The following is a 12,135-nucleotide window of genomic DNA, read 5'->3' as shown; positions in this document are numbered from 1 at the left end:
AAGATTACAAAGGAAGCTAAAAGATGAGCTAAAGGTTTGGACAAATTAAGTATGCAAGAAATGACTTTTGAATAAACCCATAAAGGAGCTAAGGGATTAAGCTAAGGGTTAGGACAAATTCATGGTGTAAGAAACAACCCTTGAGATGTTCAAGGTGACTCTTGGGGATGACCACACCATTATTGCATTTCTTGTGCTCCAAGGGGTGGGCCAAGGGGAGCCAAAGGGACAAAAATTTGTTTATAAATACAAGGTTCCATGTTATACAAAGTACACACTAAAAAGCTCCCAAAATTCTCCAAGATTTCGGCTTCCCCTCATCTTCACAAGTTTCGGCCAAGCTAGCAAGGAAGAAAGGAAGGTACGTGCAGTCCAGTGCGGAAATCTTACGTCGAAGTGCTGTTTTATTGAAGACTGCATTTGCTAAGGTCACGTCGAAGTGCTGCCCGATTTTCAACAAGAAACTTCCTTCAAGATACAGTAAGTGGGCTTTTGTTAAGTATTTCATTGTATTTTGCTCTTTGCATAAAAATATCATGACATGCTAATGTATGTCATTATTTTCGAAAATTACTGTGCACTATGTTTAAAATTTCAATTATATGTCTAAAAGTCTGAACTCTGAGAAATCTGATAAGTTCTGTCTGTTACCTCTGAATTCTTTGTTATACTGTTACGATTCAATTTGAAATGCGACGAGAATTGTGGTTCTGTCTGACCCTCAATGGTGGGTATAAAATCATTTATGTTTGCCCCCAATGGTGGGTAGAAAACCATTTCTGTCTGGCCCCCACAGGTAGGTATAAAACCGAGTTCTGGCCTCACCCCTTAGAGGAGTAACATATTGGGGACAATTTGACCATGGAAATGAGATGAGTAACAGTGTTCTGTTTGTTATGATCTGATCTGTTTCTGAACCATTCTGAAATATCTGATTCGTTCTGAATTATCTGTTTCATATTTGTTCATTTCGATATGATAAGTTAAAGGTAATAAGATTTGAAAGATTGTTAAAGAACTGTTTTAAAGAATTAAGTTCTATATGTATCTTTGGAATCGATCTATCCCCACTTGCTGAGTGTTTCCCAAACACTCACCCCTTACAAATTTCAGATAAAAATGAAGAACAAGTGAACGAGGAGGAGCAAGAGGCATTATGGGGATGGTGATCGGATATGAGATCAAGAAAACCAAGAATTTTTTTACCTTTTCATTCGTTTAAGCTTTCGAGAACCCTGATGTAAAGTTATTTCTTTTGTCATTATAAGACAATAGTTAATTTATGAAAAAGACTGGTTTGATTTGATACGAGGCTTTATTCTTTTCAATATAATTGTTAAACAATGCCGGATGTCACCGACGCTTCGGACTCGGGGCATGACATTTAAGTGGTATCAGAGCCGCCAGGTTCATAATTCTGCTGGGATTTTGACAGACAAAATTTGACTTCGTCAAATTTTGGCAAAAGCCTAGTGCAATCCTATCTAAATCCAACATTCAACCTTTCCGAAAATTTTCCTTGAGAAATTCGAAAATCTAACCCTTCAATCGTTCCGAAAATCCTTAGTATCGAAAACTTTTCACGACAACTTTGTTTCTATTTTTGTGTCTTTCTATCCTTTATACGATTCTGATGCTTTACTTCCATTTTTATCCTAGGAAATGACTGCTCCACGTACTCGCGCTCAGGCTGCTCTTCGTATGCGTCAGCTTACCATAGATAATCAAGCTAGGGAGATTGCGACTCTGAAGGCACAACTGGCTAGGGAGGAACTGGAAAAACAGGAGCTTAGTGAGATCAGGCACATACTGGAGACCGACGTGCAGCGACTTACTCATCATTTGGACTTGGCTGAGAGCCAACTTCTACATATACCGACTGATTCAGCTCGCATCGCGCACTTAGCTTCACTCAACAGGGAGTTGCTGGAGAGAGTAGAGATAGAACGAGGACGTGCTAAGCAGGCCCGTCAGCGCCAAGAGGAGTTCAACGCCAAACAGGACCGGTACATTTCAAAGCTTCACGGAACTATGGACAGACTTCAAGAGCAGAACAACTACCTACATTTGGTGATAGAGAACATGGAGGAAGAGGAGGTAGCACCGATGGAAGTGGCCGGAGACGACAGTGCCAGTGACAGTGACGACGGAGAGATGTTCGATTAGATTAGCATTATAATAAAGTGTCTGGATTATAGTAAACTTGTGACTGGAAAAATATTATGTGTACCAAATTATTTTGAAACTTGCTATTATCTTTCTATTGCATATTTAAAATTTGATGAGTATCTTATTTATAAAAATGTTTTTATCTTATAGGAAGCCAACATGGACTTTCAAAGCATTATAAATGAACTTCAGAAACAACTTCAGGAAAAGGGATCAGAAATTAAAACACTAAAAGAAAAAAATGAAAAACTCGAAAGAGATAACTACCATTTAGATGGAAATAACATATGTATGATGGAGGATCTTCATGAGGCCAGAGTGGAAGAGAAGAAACTACGCGAAGACGTTAAACGTTTCACTGCTTATCATCTAGAGTCGGAGCGTCAACACGAGATCACCAAGCAAGAGTTGAAGAAAGCGCAAGATAGAATTTTTACGCTCGAAATCCGGGATAATAGTCTCCTCAACGCAGCGCCGTCTTGAAGAACAAATCGGGGAGCAAGAAATCGATAAAAAAGTAAGCCAATCAACAATACAAGAACTACAGGATCAAATAAATAACCTTGATCACCACAACACACAACTGTAGAATTACATTGAGCACCTACAAAATTAGATGGTCAACATGGAAGAACTCATGGGACAACTAGAAGAAAACCCGATGGAAGAAGAAGTTAACGAGGCCGTAGGAGACGGAGAAGTTATAGACGATTAGAGAGAGGACTCTAAATTAGGCATTGGTTGTATTCATAATTATTTAATCATTTGTTTTGAAACTTTTGATTGTATGAATTTCAAAATTTAATGAAATTATTTTTATTTTACATTATGGTGAAATAAAGTAATAAAATATATGTTGTAGGATATGGCAGGCAGACCACCCCGAAATAACCGTAACCTTCGTGGCGCCAACCAAGATGAAAACCCACCACCACCTCCGAGAGTAAATCTCAGTCAAGAAGATATGATGGCGATAGCTACTATCGTAGCAGCGACGTTGCAAGGATTCGTGAACTCATTGGCTAACGCTATTCAACCACCTCAAGAACCACAACCGCGTGGGATTAAATACCATTATGAATCCCTCCGAAGAAATCGAGTTCCAACTTTCGATGGGAACCCAGACCCAGAAGTCAGCCACAACTGGCTCAAAAATGTCGAATCACAACTACACCTACTTGAAGTGCCTGAAGAATTGAGAGTAGAGGTTGTAACACCGTTTCTTGAAGACAGAGCGCGAAAATGGTGGGAAACTGTGTCACCATCTCTAGCTGAAGTAGAAGAGATCACGTGGCAAAATTTTAAGAGGGAGTTTTTGAAACAATACTACCTAGCCGAATTTCGTCTGCAGAAGTTAAGCGAAATTGAAAACTTCAAGCAGACCCCAGACATGACGGTAATGGAATACACTTCGAGATTCAATGATCTGGGAACTTATGTCCCAACGATCATGTCAGATGAAACGTTAAAAATGCATCGCTTTAAAAAAGGACTCAACAGTCGGATTCAGTCAGCATTGGCAGTATTCAAGCCAAACAGTTTTGCGGATTTGATGGGCGCTGCAATGAGCGCAGAAACAGATATCAAACGTCGCGAGGAAGAGAACAAGAGCAAAAGACCAATGGTTAATCAACCTACTCAGAATGGTCCCAAGTTTAAGAAACCAAATTATTCAGGTGGGCCTTCCCAAAGAAGTTCTGGCAATACTGGCAACAGGGAAGGGAAGTGGTGCGACACCTGTAAGGAGTATCATACCGGGGAATGTTATTGGAAGACATGTGCATGTTTTAAGTGTGGACAAGTGGGTCATCGAATTAAAGAATGTCCGGAAAATAAAGAAAAAAGGAGCGGGACCCAGAAAGCAAAATGAGAACAAGACCAATGGTAGGGTATATGCAATCACCCAAGAGGAAGCTGATAACACCAACGAGGTAGTAGCAGGTACTATACTACTCAATGACATACCTGCATATACTTTGTTTGATTGTGGTGCTACGCACTCGTTTATGTCTAGAAGATTTGCTAAGAAGCTTAAACTTGAACATAATATTCTTAGTGAACCGTTAAGAGTAGCAACACCTGCCAGCAAAACAATTGAAACCCACAAAGTGTATCGAAACTGTAAAATTTGTATCAGCAAACAAACTTTTGAAGTGGAATTGATCCAACTCAATATGGTTGAGCTTGACATCATTCTTGGAATGGACTGGTTAGCTAAACACCATGCCATAGTAGACTGTCAAAGGAAAAATATCAGACTTCAGACTCCGACTAAGGAGGAAATCATATATCACGGAAAATCCAAAGAAAGAAAATCTCTGTTATCTGCCTCACAAGCCTGGAAGGCCATAAAAGGAGGAGAAGAGATTTATCTGGCAATGATCAATGAAGTCAAAAGAGAGGAGATTCCAAAGATGGAAGATATACCGATTGTTTAAGAATTTCCAGATGTTTTTTCCGAAGAGTTACCGGGTGAGATACCCGATAGAGAAGTAGAATTTGAAATCAACTTGGTCCCTGGTGCTGCACCCATATCAAAGGCACCATACCAAATGGCTCCAGCAGAATTGAAAGAGTTAAAAGAACAACTTCAGGAGTTACTGGACAAAAATCATGTCCGTCCTAGTGCATCCCCGTGGGGAGCCCCAGTGCTATTCGTGAAGAAAAAGGACAGAAGTATGAGACTATGTATTGACTACCGGGAGTTAAAAAAGATCACCATAAAAAATAAGTACCCACTCCCGAGGATAGATGATCTTTTCGATCAGCTAAAAGGAGCTAAAGTTTTCTCAAAACTAGATCTGAGATCTGGTTACCACCAGTTGAAGGTCAAAGCCAAAGATATCCCTAAAACTGCGTTCAGGACGAGATATAGACATTAAGAATTCACAGTAATGCCTTTTGGCCTAACAAATGCTCCTGCAGCATTCATGGACCTGATGAATCGGGTTTTTAAACCATACCTCGACAAATTTGTGGTTGTTTTTATAGATGATATTCTTGTGTACTCACCAAGTGAAGAAAAACACATAGAACATCTGCGTCTCACTTTGCAGACACTGCGAGAAAAGGAACTATATGCCAAATTCAAGAAGTGTGAATTTTGGTTAAAAAGTGTGGCATTCCTAGGTCATATAATTTTTTAATTAGGGGTGTCAGTAGACCCTAAGAAAGTGGAGGCAATCAAGGATTGGCCACGACCAAGGACAGTGATTGAAGTAAGAAGTTTTTTGGGATTAGCAGGCTACTATAGAAAATTTGTGGAAGGATTTTCTTCTATCGCCATTCCACTCACCAAACTTACTCAGAAAAATTCGAAATTCATTTGGAATGAAGCATGTGAAAAAAGTTTTGAAACTCTGAAGACAAAACTCGCATCCACACCAATACTAGTTCTTCCCGAGGATGGTAAGAATTTCACTGTATACAGTGACGCTTTAATGGGAGGATTAGGGTGTGTGCTTATGCAAGAGGGTCATGTAATTGCTTATGCCTCACGGCAATTGAAATCGTATGAGCAAAATTACCCCACACATAATCTAGATTTAGCCGCAGTAGTATTTGCGCTCAAGATTTGGAGGCACTATCTTTATGGAGTAAAATGTGAGGTGTTTACTGATCACCAAGGCCTCAAGTATATTTTCACTCAAAAGGAATTAAATATGAGACAAAGAAGGTGGATAGAACTCCTCAAGGATTATGACCTGTCAATCAATTATCATCCGGGTAAGGCAAATAAGATGGCAGATGCGTTGAGTCGAAGGAACCTTGGGAAGGCGAGCTTATCTTCACTATCAGTACAACCAGGCCTCCGAGAGACCATCAAATTGAAGCAGAGTCAAGACACCACCGTCCTTAAAATGAAAGAACAAATCCAAGAAGGAAAAGTTCCAGAATTTCAAATTGATGAAAATGGTATACTCTGGATGAAAGGACGATTGTACGTGCCAGACATCGACGGAATTCGAGAAGAAGTAATGGCCGAGGCACATAAGTCAAGATTCTCAGTACACCCAGGAAGTACCAAAATGTATAAAGACTTGAAGAATAATTACTGGTGGAACGGAATGAAGAAAGACGTGGCTGTCTTTGTTTCCAAGTGCCTAACCTGTCAACAAGTCAACGCAGAACACCAATGGCCTGGAGGGCTTTTACAGCCATTGGAAATACCAAAATGGAAGTGGGATAACATCTCCATGGACTTTGTAGTCGGACTACCAAGATCAAGGCAGGGTCACGATTGAATCTTTGTAATCGTTGACTGAATGACCAAGTCTGCACATTTCTTACCGGTGCGGATGACTTACAACCTGGATAAACTCGCTACCTTGTACATGGACAACATAGTGAGATTACACGGAGTCCCGACAAGCATAATGTCTGACAGAGATCCAAGATTTGTATCAAGATTTTGGAACAGCTTCCAAAAGGCTATGGGAACCAAGGTTACTCTCAGTACGGCCTATCATCCTCAGACGGATGGTCAAACCGAACGAACAATTCAAACCCTCGAGGATATGCTGAGGGCATGTGCGTTGGATTTTTCTGGAAATTGGAGTGAACAGTTACCTCTGATCGAATTCGCCTATAACAACAGCTATCATAGTAGCATCGAGATGGCTCCGTATGAGGCTTTGTATGGAAGAAAGTGTAGGTCGCCCTTATATTGGGACGAAGTCGGAGAAAAAGCTGTTACCGGACCAGAACTTGTTCAAATAACCGTGGAAAAAGTAGTCATAATCAAGGAAAGACTCAAAGCAGCCCAAGATAGACAGAAGAGTTGGGCCGATTTGAAGAGAAGACCCTTATAGTTGAAAATTGGTGAAAAAGCTTACGTCAAGGTCTCCCCCATGAAAGGAGTAGTTCGGTTCAGTAAATCCGGAAAGCTAAATCCGAGATATGTGGGACTGTTCGAGATACTGGAGAAAGTGGGAACCTTAGCTTACCGTTTAGCTTTGCCACCTGAGATGTCCAGAGTACACAATATTTTCCACATCTCACAACTGCGGAAATATGTCCCGGACCCGAGTCATGTACTCAAATTGGCACCGCTGATGATTGAAGGAAACCTGAATGAAGAACTCAAATATGAAGAGGTCCCTATTCAAATAGTGGACACAAAAGATCAAGTGTTGAGGCACCGGACAATCCCCTATGTCAAAGTGCAGTGGTCAAATCATACCAAAAGATAGGCCACTTGGGAACTTGAAGAGAAGATGCGCTCATAATATCCTCATTTATTCAACAGTTCGAGCTGATCCAAGTTTCGAGGACGAAACTTTCAATAAGGAGGGAGGGATGTGAGAACCCGGGATTTTACAATCCAAAGCAAATCAAATTTTCAGCAAATTTAACTCGATAAAGTATCTTCAAAGCTCGGGAGTGAGCTCAACGGGAGGCTAAGCTACGAATAACCATATCCATCGAGGAGTTGTCACGAAAGGAGTAAAACCCCATCTCAAGGACTCGATCCTTCAGCTCAAAGAAGCTGAACCAAGCTTGTCTTAACAAGATTACAAAGGAAGCTAAAAGATGAGCTAAAGGTTTGGACAAATTAAGTATGCAAAAAATGACTTTAGAATAAACCCATAAAGGAGCTAAGGGATTAAGCTAAGGGTTAGTACAAATTCATGGTGTAAGAAATTACCCTTGAGATGTTCAAGGTGACTCTTGGGGATGACCACTCCATTATTGCATTTCTTGTGCTCCAAGGGGTCGGTCAAGGGGAGCCAAAGGGACAAAAATTTGTCAATAAATACAAGGTTCCATGCTATACAAAGTACACACTAAGAAGCTCCCAAAATTCTCCAAGATTTCGGCTTCCCCTCATCCTTCACAAGTTTCGGCCAAGCTAGCAAGGAAGAAAGGAAGGTTCGTGCAGTCCAGTGCGGAAATCTTACGTCGAAGTGTTGTTTGATTGAAGACTGCATTTGCTAAGGTCACGTCGAAGTGCTGCCCGATTTTCAACAAGAAACTTCCTTCAAGATACAGTAAGTGGGCTTTTGTTAAGTATTTCATTGTATTTTGCTCTTTGCATAAAAATATCATGACATGCTAATGTATGTCATTATTTTTGAAAATTACTATGAACTACATTTAAAATTTCGATCGATGATATGTTCTGTTTGATCTTCGAATTCTTTTGATTCCGCTGTATATGTCTAAAAGTCTGAACTCTGAGAAATCTGATAAGTTCTGTCTGTTACCTCTGAATTCTTTGTTACAGTGTTACGATTCAATTTGAAATGAGACGAGAATTGTGGTTCTATCTGGCCCCCAATGGTGGGTATAAAACCATTTTTGTTTGGCCCCAATGGTGGGTAGAAAACCATTTCTGTCTGGCCCCCACCGGTGGGTATAAAACCGAGTTCTAGCCTCACCCCTTAGATGAGTAACATATTGGGGACAATTTGACCATGGAAATGAGATGAGTAACAGTGGTTCTGTTTGTTATGATCTGATCTGTTTCTGAACCGTTCTGAAAAATCTGATTCGTTCTAAATTATCTGTCTCATATTTGTTCATTTCGATATGATAAGTTAAAGGTAATAAGATTTGAAAGATTGTTAAAGAACTGTTTTAAAGAATTAAGTTCTATATGTATCTTTGGAATCGATCTATCCCCACTTGCTGAGTGTTTCCCAAACACTCACCCCTTACAAATTTCAGATAAAAATGAAGAACAAGTGAACGAGGAGGAGCAAGAGGCATTCTGGGGATGGTGATCGGATATGAGATCAAGAAAACCAAGAATTTGTTTACCTTTTCATTCGTTTAAGCTTTCGAGAACCCTGATGTAAAAGTTATTTCTTTTGTCATTGTAAGACAATAGTAAATTTATGAAAAAACTAGGTTGATTTGATACGAGGCTTTATTGTTTTCAATATAATTGTTAAACAATGCCGGATGTCACCGATGCTTCGGACTCGGGGCGTGACAAGCGTGCTGGATGACGGGCTTGAATTGTTTTGGCATAGGGTGCAATTTTCTGATTTTTTTCAAATTTTTGGGCAAAATTGATATTTTTGAAAATTGGTTCAATTTTTCTTTTGGAAAATTAATTTTTGGAAAATTAATAATTTTCTTGTAAAATAAATAATTATAATATGATTTTAAATATTTATGATAAAATTGAGTTTTACAAGAAATCAATTATTATTGATTTAATTGAAAATTAAATAAATGTATTTATTTAATTTACTAAATTCTTTAATAATTGTGGTGGTTAGTGATAAAATTATTAGATATATGATTTATCAATTAATTAAATTGTTTAATTAAATTGATGTTAATATTTGATATTCAATGCGTGAAGGATGATCGAGAGCCTTGACCAATGTGTTAGGTGTATGTTAGGATATTTTACTGTTTTATTCGTTTTGTTAATATTTGATATTATTAAAGTGGGACTGGTTTATGGCCCGTTCCCGCCCCCATGAGATGTATCCCTTATGTGCCATGACTATTTAAATGTAATTATTAGAAATAGTGGGAGATCAAGACTGGAAGATGGTGGGCCCAATGAACGAGATGAAGACATGTAAAATATTGGAAGCTTTTGTAATAGTTGCATTTGCTTCCCTGCATTCACCTAGGTTTTGGACCTGGATCCATATATGGCTCACATGGATCTAATAGTGTTGGCGATCGATCATCCTTATTTATTGTTGAATGTCATATTATGATATATGCGATATATAGTAATATGCATGTATGTATATTATTAAATAATATAGTTGCATGAATCCAGCAAACATACAAACATGGCACGCGATTTTTAAATTAAAATGATGAGACAATTTTTAAAATTAAAATCCCTCATTTTGAATAAGATTCAAAATTTATATCAAACCGAAAAAGTAAAAATTAAAAGATTTTAATTTTTCCTTGCCTTCCATCAATCGTGGTTGCATGTTGATCGCTACCCGCGAACAGTGTCTGTGAAAGGGGATCGGTTACGGTGACCGGAAGCGCAACAGAAGTTTAAAAATCGAATTTTTACAAGAAAATTTCGGCCACCTCTTTGTTTGTGTAGCAAATACAATAAAACACCAATATCATACATAGGGTGTTGAGAAAATCGTTACCTATCAACCTCTTGAGAAAATCGTTACCTATCAACCTCTTGAGGTTGATGATGGCACCAACCAAATTGTAAACAACTCGGCTCTTCAAGGATGACAAATCAACAAGCTCTCATTCCTTCAAAATTAGGCCCACCACTTGCTAGATAAATCTCCTCTTAATTTGCACTAGAAAATTAAGAGGATTTTTCAAGGAGAAGAATATTTCTTCCTCAACACTTGAAGAAGAAAAGAAGAGGAAAAACTTGGAGAGAATTGTGCTAAAGATTTCGGCCAACCTATGACAAGAATGAGGGAGGATGAGTTGTCTAGGTTGTGGGAAAAGTTGATCCAAAAGGTTGCATGCCATGCCAATTTTTTAATCAAAAGTATTCCCCAACTCTTCACCTCCCAAGCATGCAATGTGATTTGGGCTTGTAACTATTACAAGGCCCATGGACTATTTAAATTGTCTCAAACATATTTGAGCCCGGCCAATTAGACTTTACTTGATTTTACTCAAGCCCACTAGTTAAATAATTATTTCCAATTGGGCTCTACAAGGCCCAATGTTATTTAATTAATTCAACACTTGAATTAATTTAATTATTTGGACTCTACTAGGCCCACTTGAATTAATTTAATTTAGTCCATAATAATGTTTATGAAAATCACAATTTTCAAATACATTATTTACTTGGCCTATTTTTAATTTAGGAACACATTCATAAATTAAAAATTACATTTCTCTCATAGAAGTCATATTTCTATTTTTCTCAACGCTTATAAACTCATTTATAAGCCGTTCAACACATTGAACTATTTTTACTTCTCAACGGGATCTAAAAAGCCAGTACTTGTGTGGCCCTCAATGGTTCATTGATACAACTAGCCGTGGGTTCACATCTCCATGTGATTCGGACTAAACATGTCCTTATTTGAGCATATCCCAATTGCTCCATTCTTACTTATCAACTCGTTGATAACAAGAACGTCAGAACTCAAGTCTGATAGTACCCAACCAATCATGTTAAACGCCTAGCAGCATCGCTTACATGATTCCCTAGGTATCAAATGATAGTGCCTGCAAGAACCATTCTATTATGGTTAGCGTACAGTACGGTCCCTTCAACTCATATATCCCGACCGATTCGACAACCATTGGTATATCGAGAGTTGTCAATGAATCGATACTATGTGTCATGTCGTAGTTGCATCGATGGTGTAATCTAAGAAACCCCTTTCTTAATTACCACCATACTCTGATCAGAGATTTCAAACTACATATACATGAGAACACATAGGATATCCATACCCGAAGGTAAGCGGTGAATCCCCGACTACAATGCATCGACTCCTATATGTTTCGACAGAACACCCAACCTTGCCACCTGATGACCCCATGAGAGTCGGTAAACAAGTCAAAGTGTAATTCTAGCACATAGAGTCTCAATGTTGTCCCGGGTCATAAGGACTAATGGTGTACAACCATAAACTAGAACTTTTTCACTCGATAAGTGAGAACCACTTGGAAAGTCCTTTTATGGAGGGTTGTTCAGTGCACTCTACAAGGAGCACCTATCTGCATGCTCGGACATCACAATGTCCCCTACCAATGAAACATGGTACTTACATCGCAGATACTAGTCTCGAACTCGAGCGGCCTATATCCTTCTTAGTGGCGGCTGAATCGACTAGGAACTGTTTAGAATATACAGTATTCTAAATATGAGTTTCATGATACTCATCATATCAGCAACATTATCTGCGGAGCCGACTTTGCCAATCGTGACATCCCCTCTCTCCACGATCTCTCTGAGGATGTGGTACTTTCTCAATACGTGTTTGGACTTCTGATGAGACCTCGGCTCCTTTGCTTGAGCAATGGCTCCCGTGTTGTCAC

The sequence above is a fragment of the Primulina tabacum genome, chromosome 6 (genome assembly GCF_025594145.1).
Source record: "Primulina tabacum isolate GXHZ01 chromosome 6, ASM2559414v2, whole genome shotgun sequence".
NCBI lineage: Eukaryota > Viridiplantae > Streptophyta > Magnoliopsida > Lamiales > Gesneriaceae > Primulina > Primulina tabacum.
This window is presented reverse-complemented; position numbering follows the sequence as displayed.